This window comes from Engystomops pustulosus, chromosome 1 (genome assembly GCF_040894005.1).
Source record: "Engystomops pustulosus chromosome 1, aEngPut4.maternal, whole genome shotgun sequence".
Classification (NCBI taxonomy): domain Eukaryota; kingdom Metazoa; phylum Chordata; class Amphibia; order Anura; family Leptodactylidae; genus Engystomops; species Engystomops pustulosus.
This window is the reverse complement of record NC_092411.1, coordinates 162,623,884-162,642,743: the sequence shown is the minus strand read 5'-3', so window position 1 is coordinate 162,642,743 and position 18,860 is coordinate 162,623,884. Positions and strand designations below refer to the sequence as shown.

General features: G+C 45.6%; 29 pseudogenes; all 29 read right to left on the bottom strand.

Annotated features, from left to right (window-relative positions):
• Positions 1 to 52: 52 nt before the first annotated feature.
• On the bottom strand, positions 53 to 171 carry LOC140099256 (5S ribosomal RNA; annotated as a pseudogene).
• Positions 172 to 434: 263 nt separating this feature from the next.
• On the bottom strand, positions 435 to 553 carry LOC140103729 (5S ribosomal RNA; annotated as a pseudogene).
• A 644-nt stretch (positions 554 to 1,197) lies between these two features.
• Positions 1,198 to 1,316, bottom strand: LOC140097028 (5S ribosomal RNA; annotated as a pseudogene).
• Positions 1,317 to 1,386: 70 nt separating this feature from the next.
• Positions 1,387 to 1,505, bottom strand: LOC140113172 (5S ribosomal RNA; annotated as a pseudogene).
• Positions 1,506 to 2,147: 642 nt separating this feature from the next.
• LOC140113002 (5S ribosomal RNA) lies at positions 2,148 to 2,266 on the bottom strand (annotated as a pseudogene).
• A 70-nt stretch (positions 2,267 to 2,336) lies between these two features.
• On the bottom strand, positions 2,337 to 2,455 carry LOC140097017 (5S ribosomal RNA; annotated as a pseudogene).
• A 259-nt stretch (positions 2,456 to 2,714) lies between these two features.
• LOC140113064 (5S ribosomal RNA) lies at positions 2,715 to 2,833 on the bottom strand (annotated as a pseudogene).
• A 262-nt stretch (positions 2,834 to 3,095) lies between these two features.
• LOC140110713 (5S ribosomal RNA) lies at positions 3,096 to 3,214 on the bottom strand (annotated as a pseudogene).
• A 448-nt stretch (positions 3,215 to 3,662) lies between these two features.
• On the bottom strand, positions 3,663 to 3,781 carry LOC140103932 (5S ribosomal RNA; annotated as a pseudogene).
• Positions 3,782 to 5,378: 1,597 nt separating this feature from the next.
• Positions 5,379 to 5,497, bottom strand: LOC140110701 (5S ribosomal RNA; annotated as a pseudogene).
• A 72-nt stretch (positions 5,498 to 5,569) lies between these two features.
• On the bottom strand, positions 5,570 to 5,688 carry LOC140111247 (5S ribosomal RNA; annotated as a pseudogene).
• A 1,783-nt stretch (positions 5,689 to 7,471) lies between these two features.
• On the bottom strand, positions 7,472 to 7,590 carry LOC140103560 (5S ribosomal RNA; annotated as a pseudogene).
• Positions 7,591 to 8,042: 452 nt separating this feature from the next.
• LOC140103555 (5S ribosomal RNA) lies at positions 8,043 to 8,161 on the bottom strand (annotated as a pseudogene).
• Positions 8,162 to 8,805: 644 nt separating this feature from the next.
• On the bottom strand, positions 8,806 to 8,924 carry LOC140110690 (5S ribosomal RNA; annotated as a pseudogene).
• Positions 8,925 to 8,996: 72 nt separating this feature from the next.
• LOC140113366 (5S ribosomal RNA) lies at positions 8,997 to 9,114 on the bottom strand (annotated as a pseudogene).
• A 259-nt stretch (positions 9,115 to 9,373) lies between these two features.
• Positions 9,374 to 9,492, bottom strand: LOC140112714 (5S ribosomal RNA; annotated as a pseudogene).
• Positions 9,493 to 9,564: 72 nt separating this feature from the next.
• Positions 9,565 to 9,683, bottom strand: LOC140098059 (5S ribosomal RNA; annotated as a pseudogene).
• A 72-nt stretch (positions 9,684 to 9,755) lies between these two features.
• Positions 9,756 to 9,874, bottom strand: LOC140111214 (5S ribosomal RNA; annotated as a pseudogene).
• Positions 9,875 to 12,417: 2,543 nt separating this feature from the next.
• On the bottom strand, positions 12,418 to 12,536 carry LOC140112897 (5S ribosomal RNA; annotated as a pseudogene).
• A 72-nt stretch (positions 12,537 to 12,608) lies between these two features.
• On the bottom strand, positions 12,609 to 12,727 carry LOC140113347 (5S ribosomal RNA; annotated as a pseudogene).
• Positions 12,728 to 13,752: 1,025 nt separating this feature from the next.
• On the bottom strand, positions 13,753 to 13,871 carry LOC140112859 (5S ribosomal RNA; annotated as a pseudogene).
• Positions 13,872 to 14,130: 259 nt separating this feature from the next.
• LOC140110021 (5S ribosomal RNA) lies at positions 14,131 to 14,249 on the bottom strand (annotated as a pseudogene).
• Positions 14,250 to 14,321: 72 nt separating this feature from the next.
• Positions 14,322 to 14,440, bottom strand: LOC140113346 (5S ribosomal RNA; annotated as a pseudogene).
• Positions 14,441 to 15,269: 829 nt separating this feature from the next.
• On the bottom strand, positions 15,270 to 15,388 carry LOC140100176 (5S ribosomal RNA; annotated as a pseudogene).
• Positions 15,389 to 16,028: 640 nt separating this feature from the next.
• On the bottom strand, positions 16,029 to 16,147 carry LOC140113120 (5S ribosomal RNA; annotated as a pseudogene).
• Positions 16,148 to 16,787: 640 nt separating this feature from the next.
• Positions 16,788 to 16,906, bottom strand: LOC140097660 (5S ribosomal RNA; annotated as a pseudogene).
• A 72-nt stretch (positions 16,907 to 16,978) lies between these two features.
• LOC140111236 (5S ribosomal RNA) lies at positions 16,979 to 17,097 on the bottom strand (annotated as a pseudogene).
• A 1,215-nt stretch (positions 17,098 to 18,312) lies between these two features.
• Positions 18,313 to 18,431, bottom strand: LOC140110679 (5S ribosomal RNA; annotated as a pseudogene).
• A 260-nt stretch (positions 18,432 to 18,691) lies between these two features.
• Positions 18,692 to 18,810, bottom strand: LOC140106832 (5S ribosomal RNA; annotated as a pseudogene).
• Between the last annotated feature and the right edge of the window lie 50 nt (positions 18,811 to 18,860).

Here is an 18,860-nt window from a genome sequence, read left to right as displayed (position 1 = left end):
ACCTTCTTTTACTATCTCATAGAGAAACTAACACAATTTTCAGGTTCAAAAAGGTCAACAGAACTTGGGATTCCCAGCCAGTCTCCCATGCTGGTACTTTCCAAGCCTTGAGCTGCATTGTTGCTGCGATCTGACGAGAGCAGGGACATTCAGCTTAGAATGGCCGTTGACAGCAGCTGTTCAATTTGAATCTTCTTTTACCATTTTTGACAGAGAAACTAACACAATTTTCTAGTTCAGAAAGGTCAATGGAAGTTGGGATTCCCAGACAGTCGCCCTTGTTGGGACTTGCCAAGCCTTAAGCTGCATTGCTGCTGCATTCTGACGAGAGCTGTCACAATCAGCTTAGAATGGCTGTTGACAGCAGCTGTTCAATTTGAACCTTCTATTACCATCTTTTGCAGAGAAACTAACACAATTTTCAGGTTCAAAAAGGTCAACGGAACTTGGGATTCCCAGCCAGTCTACCATGCTGGTACTTGCCAAGCCTTAAGCTGCATTGCTGCTGCGATCTGACGAGAGCAGGCACATTCAGCTTAGAATGGCCGTTGACAGCAGCTGTTCAATTTGAACCTTCTTTTACTATCTCATAGAGAAACTAACACAATTTTCAGGTTCAAAAAGGTCAACGGAACTTTGGATTCCCAGCCAATCTCCCATGCTTGTTCTTGCCAAGCCTTAAGCTGCATTGCTGCTGCGATCTGACAAGAGCAGGCACATTCAGCTTAGAATGGCCGATGACAGAAGCTGCCTAATTTCTACCTTCTTTGACTATCTCATAGAGAAACTAACACAGTTTTCAGGTTCAAAAAGGTCAACGGAACTTGGGATTCCCAGCCAGTCTCCCATGCAGCTGCATCTTGCCAAGCCTTAAGCTGCATTGCTGCTGCGATCTGACGAGAGCAGGCACATTCAGCTTAGAATGGCCGTTGACAGCAGCTGTTCAATTTGAACCTTCTTTTACCATCTTTGACAGAGAAACTAACACAATTTTCAGGTTCAAAAAGGTCAAAGGAACTTGGGATTCCCAGCCAGTCTCCCATGCTGGTACTTGCCAAGCCTTAAGCTTCATTGCTGCTGCGATCTGACGAGAGCAGGCACATTCAGCTTAGAATGGCCGTTGACAGCAGCTGTTCAATTTGAACCTTCTTTTACCATCTTTGACAGAGAAACTAAAACAATTTTCAGGTTCAAAAAGGTCAACGGAACTTGGGATTCCCAGCCAGTCTCCCATCCTGGTACTTGCCAAGCCTTAAGCTGCATTGCTGCTGCGATCTGATGAGAGCAGGCACATTAAGCTTAGAATGGCCGATGACAGAAGCTGCCTAATTTCTACCTTCTTTTACTATCTCATAGAGAAACTAACACAGTTTGCAGGTTCAAAAAGGTCAACGGAACTTGAGATTCCCAGCCCGTCTCCCATGCTGGTACTTGCCAAGCCTTAAGCTGCATTGCTGTTGCGATCTGACGAGAGCAGGCACATTCAGCTTAGCATTACCGTTGACAGCAGCTGTTCAATTTGAACCTTCTTTTACGATCTCATAGAGAAACTAACACAGTTATCAGGTTCAAAAAGGTCAACGGAACTTGGGATTCCCAGCCAGTCTCCCATGCTGGTACTTGCCAAGCCTTAAGCTGCATTGCTGCTGCTATCTGATGAGAGCAGGCACATTCAGCGTAGAAAGGCCGTTGACAGCAGCTGTTCAATTTGAACCTTCTTTTACCATCTTTGACAGAGAAACTAACACAATTTTCAGGTTCAAAAAGGTCAACGGAACTTGGGATTCCCAGCCAGTCTCCCATGCTGGTACTTGCCAAGCCTAAGCTGCATTGCTGCTGCGATCTGACGAGAGCAGGCACATTCAGCTTAGAATGGCCGATGGCAGCAGCTGTTCAATTTGAACCTTCTTTTACCATCTTTGACAGAGAAACGAACACAGTTTTCAGGTTCAAAAAGGTCAACGGAACTTGGGATTCCAAGCCAGTCTCCCGTGCTGGTACTTGCCAAGCCTTAAGCTTCATTGCTGCTGCGATCTGACGAGAGCAGGCTCATTCAGCTTAGAATGGCCGTTGACAGCTGCTGTTCAATTTGAACCTTCTTTTACCATCTTTGACAGAGAAACTAACACAATTTTCAGGTTCAAAAAGGTCAACGGAACTTGGGATTCCCAGCCAGTCTCCCATGCTGGTACTTGCCAAGCCTTAAGCTGCAATGTTGCTGCGATCTGACGAGAGCAGGCACATTCAGCTTAGAATGGCCGATGACAGAAGCAGCCTAATTTCTACCTTCTTTTACTACCTCATAGAGAAACTAACACAGTTATCAGGTTCAAAAAGGTCAACGGAACTTGGGATTCCCAGCCAGTCTCCCATCCTGGTACTTGCCAAGCCTTAAGCTGCATTGCTGCTGCGATCTGATGAGAGCAGGCACATTAAGCTTAGAATGGCCGATGACAGAAGCTGCCTAATTTCTACCTTCTTTTACTATCTCATAGAGAAACTAACACAGTTTGCAGGTTCAAAAAGGTCAATGGAACTTGAGATTTCCAGCCCGTCTCCCATGCTGGTACTTGCCAAGCCTTAAGCTGCATTGCTGTTGCGATCTGACGAGAGCAGGCACATTCAGATTAGCATGGCCGTTGACAGCAGCTGTTCAATTTGAACCTTCTTTTACGATCTCATAGAGAAACTAACACAGTTTTCAGGTTCAAAAAGTTCAACAGAACTTAGGTTTCCCAGCCAGTCTCCTATGCTGGTACTTGCCAAGCCTTAAGCTGCATTGCTGCTGCGATCTGACGAGAGCAGGCACATTCAGCTTAGAATGGCTATTGACAGCAGCTGCCTCATTTCTACCTTCTTCTACTATCTCATAGAGAAACTAACACAATTTTCAGGTTGAAAAAGGTCAACGGAACTTGGGATTCCCAGCCAATCTCCAAATGCTGGTACTTGCCAAGCCTTAAGCTGCATTGCTGCTGCGATCTGACGACAGCAGGCACATTCAAATTAGAATGGCCGTTGACAGCAGCTGTTCAATTTGAACGTTCTTTTACCATCTTTGACAGAGAAACTAACACAATTTTCAGGTTCAAAAAAGTCAACGGAACATGGGATTCCCAGCCAGTCTCCCATGCTGGTACTTGCCAAGCCTTAAGCTGCATTGCTGCTGCGATCTGACGAGAGCAAGCACATTCAGCTTAGAATGGCCGTTGACAGCAGCTGTTCAATTTGAACCTTCTTTTACCATCTTTGACAGAGAAACTAACACAATTTTCAGGTTCAAAAAGGACAACGGAACTTGGGATTCTCAGCCAGTCTCCAGCTGGTACTTGCCAAGCCTTAAGCTGCATTGCTGCTGCGATCTGACGAGAGCAGGCACATTCAGCTTAGAATGGCCGATGACAGCAGCTGTCTAATTTCTACCTTCTTTTACAATCTCATAGAGAAACTAACACAGTTTTCAGGTTCAAAAAGGTCAACGGAACATGGGATTACCAGCCAGTCTGCCATGCTGGTACTTGCCAAGCCTTTAGCTGCATTGCTGCTGTGATATGACGAGAGCAGGCACATTCAGCTTAGAATGGCCGATGACAGCAGCTGCCTAATTTCTACCTTCTTTTACTATCTAATAGAGAAACTATCACAGTTTTCAGGTTCAATAAGGTCAACAAAACTTGGGATTCCCAGCCAGTCTCCCATGCTGGTACTTGCCAAGCCTTAAGCTGCATTGCTGCTGCGATCTGATGAGAGCAGGCACATTCAGCTTAGAATGGCCATTGACAGCAGCTGTTCAATTTGAACCTTCTTTTACCATCTTTGACAGAGAAACTAACACAATTTTCAGGTTCAAAAAGGTCAACAGAACTTGGGATTCCCAGCCAGTCTCCCATGCTGGTACTTGCCAAGCCTTAAGCTGCATTGCTGCTACGATCTGACGAGAGCAAGCACATTCAGCTTAGAATGGCCGTTGTTAGCAGCTGTTCAATTTGAACCTTCTTTTACCATCTTTGACAGAGAAACTAACACAATTTTCAGGTTCAAAAAGGTCAACAGAACTTGGGATTCCCAGCCAGGCTCCCATGCTGGTACTTGCCAAGCCTTAAGCTGCATTGCTGCTGCGATCTGACGAGCGCAGGCACATTCAGCTTAGAATGGCCATTGACAGCAGCTGCCTCATTTCTACCTTCTTTCACTATCTCATAGAGAAACTAACACAATTTTCAGGTTGAAAAAGGTCAACGAAACTTGGGATTCCCAGCCAGTCTCCAAATGCTGGTACTTGCCAAGCCTTAAGCTGCATTGCTGCTGCGATCTGACGACAGCAGGCACATTCAGATTAGAATGGCCGTTGACAGCAGCTGTTCAATTTGAACGTTCTTTTACCATCTTTGACAGAGAAACTAACAGAATTTTCAGGTTCAAAAAGGTCAACAGAACTTGGGATTCCCAGCCAATCTGCCATGCTGGTACTTGCCAAGCCTTAAGCTGCATTGCTGCTGCGATCTGACGAGCACAGGCACATTCAGCTTAGAATGGCCATTGACAGCATCTGCCTCATTTCTACCTTCTTTTACTATCTCATAGAGAAACTAACACAATTTTCAGGTTGAAAAAGGTCAACGGAACTTGGGATTCCCAGCCAGTCTCCAAATGCTGGTACTTGCCAAGCCTTAAGCTGCATTGCTGCTGCGATCTGACGACAGCAGGCACATTCAGATTAGAATGGCCGTTGACAGCAGCTGTTCTATTTGAACATTCCTTTACCATCTTTGACAGAGAAACTAACACAATTTTCAGGCTCAAAAAGGTCAACGGAACTTGGGATTCCCAGCCAGTCTCCCATGCTGGTACTTGCCAAGCCTTAAACTGCATTGCTGCTGCGATCTAACGAGAGCAAGCATATTCAGCTTAGAACGGCCGTTGGCAGCAGCTGTTCAATTTGAACCTTCTTTTACCATCTTTGACAGAGAAACTAACACAATTTTCAGGTTCAAAAAGGTCAACGGAACTTGGGATTCCCAGCCAGTCTGCCATGCTGGTACTTGCCAAGCCTTAAGCTGCATTGCTGCTGCGATCTGACGAGCGCAGGCACATTCAGCTTAGAATGGCTATTGACAGCAGCTGCCTCATTTCTACCTTCTTCTACTATCTCATAGAGAAACTAACACAATTTTCAGGTTGAAAAAGGTCAACGGAACTTGGGATTCCCAGCCAGTCTCCAAATGCTGGTACTTGCCAAGCCTTAAGCTGCATTGCTGCTGCGATCTGACGACAGCAGGCACATTCAAATTAGAATGGCCGTTGACAGCAGCTGTTCAATTTGAACGTTCTTTTACCATCTTTGACAGAGAAACTAACACAATTTTCAGGTTCAAAAAAGTCAACGGAACATGGGATTCCCAGCCAGTCTCCCATGCTGGTACTTGCCAAGCCTTAAGCTGCATTGCTGCTGCGATCTGACGAGAGCAAGCACATTCAGCTTAGAATGGCCGTTGACAGCAGCTGTTCAATTTGAACCTTCTTCTACCATCTTTGACAGAGAAACTAACACAATTTTCAGGTTCAAAAAGGTCAACGGAACTTGGGATTCCCAGCCAGTCTCCCATGCTGGTACTTGCCAAGCCTTAAGCTGCATTGCTGCTGCGATCTGACGAGCGCAGGCACATTCAGCTTAGAATGGCCATTGACAGCAGCTGCCTCATTTCTACCTTCTTTTACTATCTCATAGAGAAACTAACACAATTTTCAGGTTGAAAAATGTCAAAGAAACTTGGGATTCCCAGCCAGTCTCCAAAAGCTGGTACTTGCCAAGCCTTAAGCTGCATTGCTGCTGCGATCTGACGACAGCAGGCACATTCAGATTAGAATGGCCGTTGACAGCAGCTGTTCAATTTGAACGTTCTTTTACCATCTTTGACAGAGAAACTAACAGAATTTTCAGGTTCAAAAAGGTCAACGGAACTTGGGATTCCCAGCCAATCTGCCATGCTGGTACTTGCCAAGCCTTAAGCTGCATTGCTGCTGCGATCTGACGAGCACAGGCACATTCAGCTTAGAATGACCATTGACAGCAGCTGCCTCATTTCTACCTTCTTTTACTATCTCATAGAGAAACTAACACAATTTTCAGGTTGAAAAAGGTCAACGGAACTTGGGATTCCCAGCCAGTCTCCAAATGCTGGTACTTGCCAAGCCTTAAGCTGCATTGCTGCTGCGATCTGACGACAGCAGGCACATTCAGATTAGAATGGCCGTTGACAGCAGCTGTTCTATTTGAACATTCTTTTACCATCTTTGACAGAGAAACTAACACAATTTTCAGGTTCAAAAAGGTCAACGGAACTTGGGATTCCCAGCCAGTCTCCCATGCTGGTACTTGCCAAGCCTTAAACTGCATTGCTGCTGCGATCTGACGAAAGCAAGCACATTCAGCTTAGAACGGCCGTTGGCAACAGCTGTTCAATTTGAACCTTCTTTTACCATCTTTGACAGAGAAACTAACACAATTTTCAGGTTCAAAAAGTTCAACGGAACTTGGGATTCCCAGCCAGTCTGCCATGCTGGTACTTGCCAAGCCTTAAGCTGCATTGCTGCTGCGATCTGACGAGCGCAGGCACATTCAGCTTAGAATGGCTATTGACAGCAGCTGCCTCATTTCTACCTTCTTCTACTATCTCATAGAGAAACTAACACAATTTTCAGGTTCAAAAAGGTCAACGGAACTTGGGATTCCCAGCCAGTCTCCAAATGCTGGTACTTGCCAAGCCTTAAGCTGCATTGCTGCTGCGATCTGACGACAGCAGGCACATTCAAATTAGAATGGCCGTTGACAGCAGCTGTTCAATTTGAACGTTCTTTTACCATCTTTGACAGAGAAACTAACACAATTTTCAGGTTCAAAAAAGTCAACGGAACATGGGATTCCCAGCCAGTCTCCCATGCTGGTACTTGCCAAGCCTTAAGCTGCATTGCTGCTGCGATCTGACGAGAGCTAGCACATTCAGCTTAGAATGGCTGTTGACAGCAGCTGTTCAATTTGAACCTTCTTTTACCATCTTTGACAGAGAAACTAACACAATTTTCAGGTTCAAAAAGGACAACGGAACTTGGGATTCCTAGCCAGTCTCCCAGCTGGTACTTGCCAAGCCATAAGCTGCATTGCTGCTGCGATCTGACGAGAGCAGGCACATTCAGCTTAGAATGGCCGATGACAGCAGCTGTCTAATTTCTACCTTCTTTTACAATCTCATAGAGAAACTAACACAGTTTTCAGGTTCAAAAAGGTCAACGGAACATGGGATTACCAGCCAGTCTGCCATGCTGGTACTTGCCAAGCCTTTAGCTGCATTGCTGCTGTGATATGACGAGAGCAGGCACATTCAGCTTAGAATGGCCGATGACAGCAGCTGCCTAATTTCTACCTTCTTTTACTATCTCATAGAGAAACTATCACAGTTTTCAGGTTCAATAAGGTCAACAAAACTTGGGATTCCCAGCCAGTCTCCCATGCTGGTACTTGCCAAGCCTTAAGCTGCATTGCTGCTGCGATCTGACGAGAGCAGGCACATTCAGCTTAGAATGGCCGTTGACAGCAGCTGTTCAATTTGAACCTTCTTTTACCATCTTTGACAGAGAAACTAACACAATTTTCAGGTTCAAAAAGGTCAACGGAACTTGGGATTCCCAGCCAGTCTCCCATGCTGGTACTTGCCAAGCCTTAAGCTGCATTGCTGCTGCGATCTGACTACAGCAGGCACATTCAGATTAGAAGGGCCGTTGACAGCAGCTGTTCAATTTGAACGTTCTTTTACCATCTTTGACAGAGAAACTAACAGAATTTTCAGGTTCAAAAAGGTCAACGGAACTTGGGATTCCCAGCCAATCTGCCATGCTGGTACTTGCCAAGCCTTAAGCTGCATTGCTGCTGCGATCTGACGAGCACAGGCACATTCAGCTTAGAATGGCCATTGACAGCAGCTGCCTCATTTCTACCTTCTTTTACTATCTCATAGAGAAACTAACACAGTTTTCAGGTTCAATAAGGTCAACAAAACTTGGGATTCCCAGCCAGTCTCCCATGCTGGTACTTGCCAAGCCTTAAGCTGCATTGCTGCTGCGATCTGACGAGAGCAGGCACATTCAGCTTAGAATGGCCGTTGACAGCAGCTGTTCAATTTGAACCTTCTTTTACCATCTTTGACAGAGAAACTAACACAATTTTCAGGTTCAAAAAGGTCAACGGAACTTGGGATTCCCAGCCAGTCTCCCATGCTGGTACTTGCCAAGCCTTAAACTGCATTGCTGCTGCGATCTGACGAGAGCAAGCACATTCAGCTTAGAACGGCCGTTGGCAGCAGCTGTTCAATTTGAACCTTCTTTTACCATCTTTGACAGAGAAACTAACACAATTTTCAGGTTCAAAAAGGTCAACGGAACTTGGGATTCCCAGCCAGTCTGCCATGCTGGTACTTGCCAAGCCTTAAGCTGCATTGCTGCTGCGATCTGATGAGTGCAGGCACATTCAGCTTAGAATGGCTATTGACAGCAGCTGCCTCATTTCTACCTTCTTCTACTATCTCATAGAGAAACTAACACAATTTTCAGGTTCAAAAAGGTCAACGGAACTTGGGATTCCCAGCCAGTCTCCAAATGCTGGTACTTGCCAAGCCTTAAGCTGCATTGCTGCTGCGATATGACGACAGCAGGCACATTCAAATTAGAATGGCCGTTGACAGCAGCTGTTCAATTTGAACGTTCTTTTACCATCTTTGACAGAGAAACTAACACAATTTTCAGGTTCAAAAAAGTCAACGGAACATGGGATTCCCAGCCAGTCTCCCATGCTGGTACTTGCCAAGCCTTAAGCTGCATTGCTGCTGCGATCTGACGAGAGCAAGCACATTCAGCTTAGAATGGCCGTTGACAGCAGCTGTTCAATTTGAACCTTCTTTTACCATCTTTGACAGAGAAACTAACACAATTTTCAGGTTCAAAAAGGACAACGGAACTTGGGATTCCCAGCCAGTCTCCCAGCTGGTACTTTCCAAGCCTTAAGCTGCATTGCTGCTGCGATCTGACGAGAGCAGGCACATTCAGCTTAGAATGGCCGATGACAGCAGCTGTCTAATTTCTACCTTCTTTTACAATCTCATAGAGAAACTAACACAGTTTTCAGGTTCAAAAAGGTCAACGGAACATGGGATTACCAGCCAGTCTGCCATGCTGGTACAAGCCAAGCCTTTAGCTGCATTGCTGCTGTGATATGACGAGAGCAGGCACATTCAGCTTAGAATGGCCGATGACAGCAGCTGCCTAATTTCTACCTTCTTTTACTATCTCATAGAGAAACTATCACAGTTTTCAGGATCAAAAAGGTCAACAAAACTTGGGATTCCCAGCCAGTCTCCCATGCTGGTACTTGCCAAGCCTTAAGCTGCATTGCTGCTGCGATCTGACGAGAGCAAGCACATTCAGCTTAGAATGGCCATTGACAGCAGCTGTTCAATTTGAACCTTCTTTTACCATCTTTGACAGAGAAACTAACACAATTTTCAGGTTCAAAAAGGTCAATGGAACTTGGGATTCCCAGCCAGTCTCCCATGCTGGTACTTGCCAAGCCTTAAGCTGCATTGCTGCTGCGATCTGACGAGAGCAGGCACATTCAGCTTAGAATGGCCATTGACAGCAGCTGTTCAATTTGAACCTTCTTTTACCATCTTTGACAGAGAAACTAACACAATTTTCAGGTTCAAAAAGGTCAACGGAACTTGGGATTCCCAGCCAGTCTCCCATGCTGGTACTTGCCAAGCCTTAAGCTGCATTGCTGCTGCGATCTGACGAGCGCAGGCACATTCAGCTTAGAATGGCCATTGACAGCAGCTGCCTCATTTCTACCTTCTTTTACTATCTCATAGAGAAACTAACACAATTTTCAGGTTGAAAAAGCTCAACGGAACTTGGGATTACCAGCCAGTCTCCAAATGCTGGTACTTGCCAAGCCTTAAGCTGCATTGCTGCTGCGATCTGACGACAGCAGGCACATTCAGATTAGAATGGCCGTTGACAGCAGCTGTTCAATTTGAACGTTCTTTTACCATCTTTGACAGAGAAACTAACAGAATTTTCAGGTTCAAAGAGGTCAACGGAACTTGGTATTCCCAGCCAATCTGCCATGCTGGTACTTGCCAAGCCTTAAGCTGCATTGCTGCTGCGATCTGACGAGCACAGGCACATTCAGCTTAGAATGGCCATTGACAGCAGCTGCCTCATTTCTACCTTCTTTTACTATCTCATAGAGAAACTAACACAATTTTCTGGTTGAAAAAGGTCAACGGAACTTGGGATTCCCAGCCAGTCTCCAAATGCTGGTACTTGCCAAGCCTTAAGCTGCATTGCTGCTGCGATCTGACGACAGCAGGCACATTCAGATTAGAATGGCCGTTGACAGCAGCTGTTCAATTTGAACCTTCTTTTACCATCTTTGACAGAGAAACTAACACAATTTTCAGGTTCAAAAAGGTCAACGGAACTTGGGATTCCCAGCCAGTCTGCCATGCTGGTACTTGCCAAGCCTTAAGCTGCATTGCTGCTGCGATCTGACGAGCGCAGGCACATTCAGCTTAGAATGGCTATTGACAGCAGCTGCCTCATTTCTACCTTCTTCTACTATCTCATAGAGAAACTAACACAATTTTCAGGTTGAAAAAGGTCAACGGAACTTGGGATTCCCAGCCAGTCTCCAAATGCTGGTACTTGCCAAGCCTTAAGCTGCATTGCTGCTGCGATCTGACGACAGCAGGCACATTCAGATTTGAATGGCCGTTGACAGCAGCTGTCTAATTTCTACCTTCTTTTACTATCTCATAGAGAAACAAACACAGTTTTCAGGTTCAAAAAGGTCAACGGAACATGGGATTACCAGACAGTCTGCCATGCTGGTACTTGCCAAGCCTTTAGCTGCATTGCTGCTGTGATATGACAAGAGCAGGCACATTCAGCTTAGAATGGCCGATGACAGCAGCTGCCTAAATTCTAATTTCTTTTACTATCTCATAGAGAAACTATCACAGTTTTCAGGTTTAATAAGGTCAACAGAACTTGGGATTACCAGCCAGTCTCCAAATGCTGGTACTTGCCAAGCCTTAAGCTGCATTGCTGCTGCGATCTGACGACAGCAGGCACATTCAGATTAGAATGGCCGTTGACAGCAGCTGTTCAATTTGAACGTTCTTTTACCATCTTTGACAGAGAAACTAACAGAATTTTCAGGTTCAAAGAGGTCAACGGAACTTGGTATTCCCAGCCAATCTGCCATGCTGGTACTTGCCAAGCCTTAAGCTGCATTGCTGCTGCGATCTGACGAGCACAGGCACATTCAGCTTAGAATGGCCATTGACAGCAGCTGCCTCATTTCTACCTTCTTTTACTATCTCATAGAGAAACTAACACAATTTTCAGGTTGAAAAAGGTCAACGGAACTTGGGATTCCCAGCCAGTCTCCAAATGCTGGTACTTGCCAAGCCTTAAGCTGCATTGCTGCTGCGATCTGACGACAGCAGGCACATTCAGATTAGAATGGCCGTTGACAGCAGCTGTTCAATTTGAACCTTCTTTTACCATCTTTGACAGAGAAACTAACACAATTTTCAGGTTCAAAAAGGTCAACGGAACTTGGGATTCCCAGCCAGTCTGCCATGCTGGTACTTGCCAAGCCTTAAGCTGCATTGCTGCTGCGATCTGACGAGCGCAGGCACATTCAGCTTAGAATGGCTATTGACAGCAGCTGCCTCATTTCTACCTTCTTCTACTATCTCATAGAGAAACTAACACAATTTTCAGGTTGAAAAAGGTCAACGGAACTTGGGATTCCCAGCCAGTCTCCAAATGCTGGTACTTGCCAAGCCTTAAGCTGCATTGCTGCTGCGATCTGACGACAGCAGGCACATTCAGATTTGAATGGCCGTTGACAGCAGCTGTCTAATTTCTACCTTCTTTTACTATCTCATAGAGAAACAAACACAGTTTTCAGGTTCAAAAAGGTCAACGGAACATGGGATTACCAGACAGTCTGCCATGCTGGTACTTGCCAAGCCTTTAGCTGCATTGCTGCTGTGATATGACAAGAGCAGGCACATTCAGCTTAGAATGGCCGATGACAGCAGCTGCCTAAATTCTAATTTCTTTTACTATCTCATAGAGAAACTATCACAGTTTTCAGGTTTAATAAGGTCAACAGAACTTGGGATTCCCAGCCAGTCTCCCATGCTGGTACTTGCCAAGCCTTAAGTTGCATTGCTGCTGCGATCTGAAGACAGCAAGCACATTCAGCTTAGAATGGCCGTTGACAGCAGCTGTTCAATTTGAACCTTCTTTTACCATCTTTGACAGAGAAATTAACACAATTTTCAGGTTCAAAAAGGTCAACGGAACTTGGGATTCCCAGCCAGTCTCCCATGCTGGTACTTGCCAAGCCTTAAGCTGCATTGCTGCTGCGATCTGACGACAGCAGGCACATTCAGCTTAGAATGGCCGTTGACAGAAGCTGTTCAATTTGAACCTTCTTTTACCATCTTTGACAGAGAAACTAACACAGTTTTCAGGTTCAAAAAGATCAACGGAACTTGGGATTCCCAGCCAGTCTCCCATGCTGGTAATTGCCAAGCCTTAAGCTGCATTGCTGCTGCGATCAGACGAGAGCAAGCACATTCAGCTTAGAATGGCCGTTGACAGCAGCTGTTCAATTTGAACCTTCTTTTACCATCTTTGACAGAGAAACTAACACAATTTTCAGGTTCAAAAAGGTCAACGGAACTTAGGATTCCCAGCCAGTCTGCCATGCTGGTACTTGCCAAGCCTTAAGCTGCATTGCTGCTGCGATCTGACGAGCGCAGGCACATTCAGCTTAGAATGGCCATTGACAGCAGCTGCCTCATTTCTACCTTCTTTTACCGTCTCCTAGAGAAACTAACACAATTTTCAGGTTGAAAAAGGTCAACGGAACTTGGCATTCCCAGCCAGTCTCCAAATGCTGGTACTTGCCTAGCCTTAAGCTGCATTGATGCTGCGATCTGACGAGAGCAAGCACATTCAGCTTAGAATGGCCGTTGACAGCAGCTGTTCAATTTGAACCTTCTTTTACCATCTTTGACAGAGAAACTAACACAATTTATAGGTTCAATAAGGTCAACGGAACTTGGGATTCCTAGCCAGTCTGCCATGCTGGTACTTGCCAAGCCTTAAGCTGCATTGCTGCTGCGATCTGACGAGCGCAGGCACATTCAGCTTAGAATGGCCATTGACAGCAGCTGCCTCATTTCTACCTTCTTTTACTATCTCATAGAGACACTAACACAATTTTCAGGTTGAAAAAGGTCAACGGAACTTGGGATTCCCAGCCAGTCTCCAAATGCTGGTACTTGCCAAGCCTTAAGCTGCATTGCTGCTGCGATCTGACGAGAGCAAGCACATTCAGCTTAAAATGGCCGTTGACAGCAGCTGTTCAATTTGAACCTTCTTTTACCATCTTTGACAGAGAAACTAACACAAATTTCAGGTTCAAAAAGGTCAACGGAACTTGGGATTCCCAGCCAGTCTCCCATGCTGGTACTTGCCAAGCCTTAAGCTGCATTGCTGCTGCGATCTGCCGAGAGCAAGCACATTCAGCTTAGAATGGCTGATGACAGCAGCTTTTCAATTTGAACCTTCTTTTACCATCTTTGACAGAGAAACTAACACAATTTTCAGGTTCAAAAAGGTCAACGGAACTTGGGATTCCCAGCCAGTCTCCCATGCTGGTATTTGCCAAGCCTTAAGCTGCATTGCTACTGCGATCTGACGAGAGCAGGCACATTCAGCTTAGAATGGCCGATGACAGCAGCTGCCGAATTTCTACCTTCTTTTACTATCTCATAAAGAAACTAACACAGTTTTCAGGTTCAAAAATGTCAACAGAACTTGGGATTCCCAGCCAGTCTCCCATGCTGGTACTTGCCAAGCCTTAAGCTGCATTGCTGCTGCGATCTGATGAGAGCATGCACATTCAGCTTAGAATGGCCGACGACAGCAGCTGTCTAATTTCTACCTTCTTTTACTATCTCATAGAGAAACTAACATAGTTTTCAAGTTCAAAAAGGTCAACGGAACTTGGGATTCCCAGCCAGTCTCCCATGCTGGTACTTGCCAAGCCTTAAGCTGCATTGCTGCTGCGATCTGACGAGAGCAAGCACATTCAGCTTAGAATAGCCATTGACAGCAGCTGTTCAATTTGAACCATCTTTTAGCATCTTTGACAGAGAAACTAACACAATTTTCAGGTTCAAAAAGGTCAACGGAACTTGGGATTCCCAGCCAGTCTCCCATGCTGGTACTTGCCAAGCCTTAAGCTGCATTGCTGCTGTGATCTGACGAGAGCAAGCACATTCAGCTTAGAATGGCCGATGACAGCAGCAGCCTAATTTCTACCTTCTTTCACTATCTCATAGAGAAACTAACACAATTTTCAGGTTTAAAAAGGTCAACGGAACTTGGGATTCCCAGCCAGTCTCCCATGCTGGTACTTGCCAAGCCTTAAGCTGCATTGCTGCTGCGATCTGCCGAGAGCAAGCACATTCAGCTTAGAATGGCTGATGACAGCAGCTGTTCAATTTGAACCTTCTTTTACCATCTTTGACAGAGAAACTAACACAATTTTCAGGTTCAAAAAGGTCAACGGAACTTGGGATTCCCAGCCAGTCTCCCATGCTGGTACTTGCCAATTCTTAAGCTGCATTGCTGCTGCGATCTGACGAGAGCAGGCACATTCAGCTTAGAATGGCCGATGACAGCAGCTGTCTAATTTCTACCTTCTTTTACTATCTCATAGAGAAACTAACACAGTTTTCAGGTTTAAAAAGGTCAACGGAACATGGGATTACCAGCCTGTCTGCCATGCTGGTACTTGCCAAGCCTTTAGCTGCATTGCTGCTGTGATATGACGAGAGCAGGCACATTCAGCTTAGAATGGCCGATGACAGCAGCTGCCTAATTTCTACCTTCTTTTACTATCTCATAGAGAAACTAACACAGTTTTCAGGTTCAATAAGGTCAACGGAACTTGGGATTCCCAGCCAGTCTCCCATGCTGGTACTTGCAAAGACTTAAGCTGCATTGCTGCTGCGATCTGATGAGAGCAGGCACATTCAGCTTAGACTGGCCATTGACAGCAGCTGTTCAATTTGAACCTTCTTTTACCGTCTGTGACAGAGAAACTAATACATTTTCAGGTTCAAAAAGGTCAACGGAACTTGGGATTCCCAGCCAGTCTCCCATGCTGGTACTTGCCAAGCCTTAAGCTGCATTGCTGCTGCGATCTGACGAGAGCAAGCACATTCAGCTTAGAATGGCCGTTGACAGCAGCTGTTCAATTTGAACCTTCTTTTACCATCTTTGACAGAGAAACTAACACAATTTTCAGGTTCAAAAAGGTCAACGGAACTTGGGATTCCCAGCCAGACTCCCATGCTGGTACTTGCCAAGCCTTAAGTTGCATTGCTGCTGCGATCTGACGAGAGCAGGAACATTCAGCTTAGAATGGCCGAAGACAGCAGCTGTCTAATTTCTACCTTCTTTTACTATCTCATAGAGAAACTAACACAGTTTTCAGGTTCAAAATGGTCAATGGAAGTTGGGATTCCCAGCCAGTCTCCCATGCTGGTACTTGCCAAGCCTTAAGATGCATTGCTGCTGCAATCTGACGAGAGCAGGCACATTCAGCTTAGAATGGCCGAAGACAGCAGCTACCTAATTTCTACCTTCTTTTACTATCTCATAGAGAAACTAACACAGTTTTCAGGTTCAAAATGGTCAATGGAAGTTGGGATTCCAGCCAGTCTCCCATGCTGGTACTTGCCAAGCCTTAAGCTGCATTGCTGCTGCGATCTGACGAGAGCAAGCACATTCAGCTTAGAATGGCCGTTGACAGTAGCTGTTCAATTTGAACCTTCTTTTACCATCTTTGACAGAGAAACTAACACAATTTTCAGGTTCTAAAAGGTCAACGGAACTTGGGATTCCCTGCCAGTCTCCCATGCTGGTACTTGCCAAGCCTTAAGCTGCATTGCTGCTGCGATCTGGCGAGAGCAAGCACATTCAGCTTAGAATGGCCGTTGACAGCAGCTGTCTAATTTCTACCTTCTTTTACTATCTCATAGAGAAACTAACACAGTTTTCAGGTTCAAAATGTTCAATGGAAATTGGGATTCCCAGCCAGTCTCCCATGCTGGTACTTGCCAAGCCTTAAGCTGCATTGCTGCTGCGATCTGACGAGAGCAGGCACATTCAGCTTAGAATGGCCGATGACAGCAGCTGTCTAATTTCTACCTTCTTTTACTATCTCATAGAGAAACTAACACAGTTTTTAGGTTCAAAATGGTCAATGGAACTTGGGATTCCCAGCCAGTCTCCCATGCTGGTACTTGCCAAGCCTTAAGCTGCATTGCTGCTGCGATCTGACGACAGCAGGCACATTCAGCTTAGAGTGGCCGAAGACAGCAGCTGCCTAATTTCTACCTTCTTTTACTATCTCATAGAGAAACTAACACAATTTTCAGGTTCAAAAAGGTCAACAGAACTTGGGATTCCCAGCCAGTCTCCCAATGCTGGTACTTGCCAAGCCTTAAGCTGCATTGCTGCTGCGATCTGACGACAGCAGGCACATTCAGATTAGAATGGCCGTTGACTGCAGCTGTTCAATTTGAACCTTCTTTTACCATCTTTGACAGAGAAACTAACACAATTTTCAGATTTTAAAAGGTCAACGGAACTTGGGATTCCCAGCCAGTCTCCCACGCTGGTACTTGCCAAGCCTTAAGCTGCATTGCTGCTGCGTTCTGACGAGAGCAAGCACATTCAGCTTAGAATGGCCGTTGACAGCAGCTGTTCAATTTGAACCTTCTTTTACCATCTTTGACAGAGAAACTAACACAATTTTCAGGTTCAAAAAGGTCAACGGAACTTGGGATTCCCAGCCAGTCTCCCATGCTGGTACTTGCCAAGCCTTAAGCTGCATTGCTGCTGCGATCTGACGAGCGCAGGCACATTCAGCTTAGAATGGCCATTGACAGCAGCTGCCTCATTTCTACCTTCTTTTACTATCTCATAGAGAAACTAACACAATTTTCAGGTTGAAAAAGGTCAACGAAACTTGGGATTCCCAGCCAGTCTCCAAATGCTGGTACTTGCCAAGCCTTAAGCTGCATTGCTGCTGCGATCTGACGACAGCAGGCACATTCAGCTTAGAATGGCCGTTGACAGCAGCTGTTCAATTTGAACGTTCTTTTACCATCTTTGACAGAGAAACTAACAGAATTTTCAGGTTCAAAAAGGTCAACGGAACTTGGGATTCCCAGCCAATCTGCCATGCTGGTACTTGCCAAGCCTTAAGCTGCATTGCTGCTGCGATCTGACGAGCACAGGCACATTCAGCTTAGAATGGCCATTGACAGCAGCTGCCTCATTTCTACCTTCTTTTACTATCTCATAGAGAAACTAACACAATTTTCAGGTTGAAAAAGGTCAACGGAACTTGGGATTCCCAGCCAGTCTCCAAATGCTGGTACTTGCCAAGCCTTAAGCTGCATTGCTGCTGCGATCTGACGACAGCAGGCACATTCAGATTAGAATGGCCGTTGACAGCAGCTGTTCTATTTGAACATTCTTTTACCATCTTTGACAGAGAAACTAACACAATTTTCAGGTTCAAAAAGGTCAACGGAACTTGGGATTCCCAGCCAGTCTCCCATGCTGGTACTTGCCAAGCCTTAAGCTGCATTGCTGCTGCGATCTGACGAGAGCAAGCACATTCAGCTTAGAACGGCTGTTGGCAGCAGCTGTTCAATTTGAACCTTCTTTTACCATCTTTGACAGAGAAACTAACACAATTTTCCGGTTCAAAAAGGTCAACGGAACTTGGGATTCCCAGCCAGTCTGCCATGCTGGTACTTGCCAAGCCTTAAGCTGCATTGCTGCTGCGATCTGACGAGCGCAGGAACATTCAGCTTAGAATGGCTATTGACAGCAGCTGCCTCATTTCTACCTTCTTCTACTATCTCATAGAGAAACTAACACAATTTTCAGGTTCAAAAAGGTCAACGGAACTTGGGATTCCCAGCCAGTCTCCAAATGCTGGTACTTGCCAAGCCTTAAGCTGCATTGCTGCTGCGATCTGACGACAGCAGGCACATTCAAATTAGAATGGCCGTTGACAGCAGCTGTTCAATTTGAACGTTCTTTTACCATCTTTGACAGAGAAACTAACACAATTTTCAGGTTCAAAAAAGTCAACGGAACATGGGATTCCCAGCCAGTCTCCCATGCTGGTACTTGCCAAGCCTTAAGCTGCATTGCTGCTGCGATCTGACGAGAGCAAGCACATTCAGCTTAGAATGGCCGTTGACAGCAGCTGTTCAATTTGAACCTTCTTTTACCATCTTTGACAGAGAAACTAACACAATTTTCAGGTTCAAAAAGGACAACGGAACTTGGGATTCCCAGCCAGTCTCCCAGCTGGTACTTGCCAAGCCTTAAGCTGCATTGCTGCTGCGATCTGACGAGAGCAGGCACATTCAGCTTAGAATGGCCGATGACAGCAGCTGTCTAATTTCTACCTTCTTTTACAATCTCATTGAGAAACTAACACAGTTTTCAGGTTCAAAAAGGTCAACAAAACTTGGGATTCCCAGCCAGTCTCCCATGCTGGTACTTGCCAAGCCTTAAGCTGCATTGCTGCTGCGATCTGACGAGAGCAGGCACATTCAGCTTAGAATGGCCATTGACAGCAGCTGTTCAATTTGAACCTTCTTTTACCATCTTTGACAGAGAAACTA